Raw genomic sequence first — 2,691 nt, 5'->3', positions numbered from 1 at the left:
GCTGGGTCGTGCAAAAGAAAGACAGCCCTGCAGCAGGAGCTGGGGGAGGGGGGTTTGTGCTCTCTTCCGGGACAATCCGCCCCTGGATAGCACAGACTCACCCGTCCAGATGGGATTCCTCAGCAACTAAAATTCTTCACACTTTTTAATATCCATGATCTTAGATTTGATATTTTTGCTGTGTTGTTTAATGTTTTTGACCTGTTGGAATGTCCCAGTTTCTCTACCTTGTCTTTGAGCTCAGGAATTCTAGCCCCTCCGTGATCTGTAGCACTGGTGAGGCTGCCCACAGGATTTTTTATTTGATTGAGTCTTTACCATTTCCCGTGACCAGTTTGGTTTATCTCTGCTACTTCCATCTCCTCACTGAGTTCTTTCCTATGCCTTCAGCTCTTGGAATTCTTTCAAGAGTGTACTTTTGTCTTTGAGTTCTTTGAGCATTCTTCCAGTCTTTTTAAGTTCGTTTTCTAGAATTGCATCTAATCGCTTCCCTGGAAGCCATTGCTATGGACCTGAAGTTCTGGAGGTGTTAAGGGGCCTTAGTTTTCATGTTATTTGTGCTTTTGCTCATTTGGAGTAAGGCTCTTTGTTGGATTTATTTATTTATTTTAACTCACTCATGTTGTCAGAGAGCAAATATTCGTGTTACATACAGGGTACCAGGTGACCACCATGGGGTGGGATGCACGGGGCTAAAACCTCAGGTAGGCACTGACTTTACCAGAGCGACAGGCAAGCTGTGCTCACTCAGCAGGGTGCCCCGAGTGGGGTGGGGACTGAAGTCTGTGTAAGTGCACACTTACCCTATTGAGCCAGTGAGCAGAGCTGAGCTTCACAGGTCCATTGATCTCACCAGGACACTGGATCAGAGCCTTCCGAGTGTGCTGTGTTCACCAGGGAAGTGTGCGGGGCTGGAGCCTCCCAGGCATGCAGTCTGCAGGGAATGATGACAGGCAAGGCTGACACCTCCTGGCCATGCTGTGCTAACCATGGACATGGATGGGGCTGGCTAAATAGCTCTCACCCACCATTCACCTTGTTGGTGCAAAGTCTCATCTCAGAGGGAGTAAGAGTTAGTTATTCTTATATTCTTATATATATGTATACATATATGTGTGTGTATATATGTGTGTATATATATGTGTGTATATATGTGTGTATATGTGTGTATATATATATATATATATATATATATATAGTCTGCTAAATTGGGAAAATCTAAAAGAAAGGGATGACCATTTTAGACACCAAAGCTGCATAAAGATACAATGAAAAAGAAAACTGTAGACCAATCTAATTGGTGAAAATAAATCCAAAATAGCTTCAGAAAACATCAATCATTTTAGAAAGAATATTGCAGGAGAGCAATATTAAAACGTACAGATCATTGTCATAATGAAACTATCACATATAACAAATATATGACATTTAACCTTTTAATCTACTGGGTTTTTTGAGACAGAGGTTCTCTGTAATCTACTGGTTTTAACGTACTGGTGACACAGCTTTCCACTGTGATTACCGCATTTGATTTATAATTCATATTATACAAAGAACAATTTGCCAGCTTGCTGAAGCATGTTATTAGAGTCTGAGGTTCACTGCCTGGAGCCTGGTACAAGAAAAAGAAATTAAACATAATTTAGGCCAAAGTTTGTCAGAAAAAAAACATTGTTACAACACACAGGGGTGTGTGGGGGAGTCAGGAAGTACACTCATGTAGATATGTAAATGATCTGTACTGTGATGAGAAGGGATTCTTTGGTAGGAATTCCTGAGTCCATGATGTAGGAGGGTCATCTGTCTATGTGTTACTTTCATTGGTTAATAAATACACTGCCTTGGCCTTTTAGTAGGGCAGAAAATTATGTGGACAGAGTAGACAGAACAGAATGCTGGAAAGAAGGCAGTGAGGCAGACGCCATGCTTCTCCTACCCAAGACAGACGGTGGTTAGAATCTTCCCATTAAGCCTCCACTTTGTGGTGCTACACAGATTATTAGAAATGGGTTAATCAAGATGTGAGAGTTAGCCAGTAAGAGGATAGAAATAATGGGCCAGGCAGTGTTCAAATGAATACAGTTTCCGTGTAATTATTCTGGGACTAAGCTAGCCATGTGGGAGCAGAGCAGGACGAAAAGCAGGCCTGCTTGCCTCGTCACTACAAGTGCATTATATATCACAGGCTGTAGGAAGTTAAGGCCTCCCAGGCCAAGAGGACTGCCTGGTGCTGTCAGAGGTGCTGAGCGTACCTAGCCAATGAGGGGTGACCACACAATGTCAGCGGATCAGAAGGCCTGGGTGCTGGGAGGGTATATAAGGTTCTTCCTGCTGTATCCCAATGTCTGTGTCGCTGATGTCACGCCTTCTCACCCCCTCCCCCAAGGAAGACATTAGGGCCCAGCTACAATGGGCAATGTCCTGATACTTGTGGAAAGTTCCAAGAAGCACCCTTAAGGGGGATAAAAAACAAATTTGTCCTACAGTAAGTGAATTTTAACCTTACTAGTGCAGCCAAATCCAAATTGTAGTTACATCACATGGCCACAAGATGACATATCAGCGTGATTTCAGGAAGATGACTATAATTTTTTGGGTGGGGAGGTTGCCTGTAAACCACTAATTGATTTAACTTTATCTTTTCCCTATCCTTTGGTGCTTGATAAATTTAAGTTTTTTTTTTTTTTTTTT

The sequence above is a fragment of the Microtus ochrogaster genome, chromosome 26 (genome assembly GCF_000317375.1).
Source record: "Microtus ochrogaster isolate Prairie Vole_2 chromosome 26, MicOch1.0, whole genome shotgun sequence".
Lineage (NCBI taxonomy): Eukaryota > Metazoa > Chordata > Mammalia > Rodentia > Cricetidae > Microtus > Microtus ochrogaster.
This window is presented reverse-complemented; position numbering follows the sequence as displayed.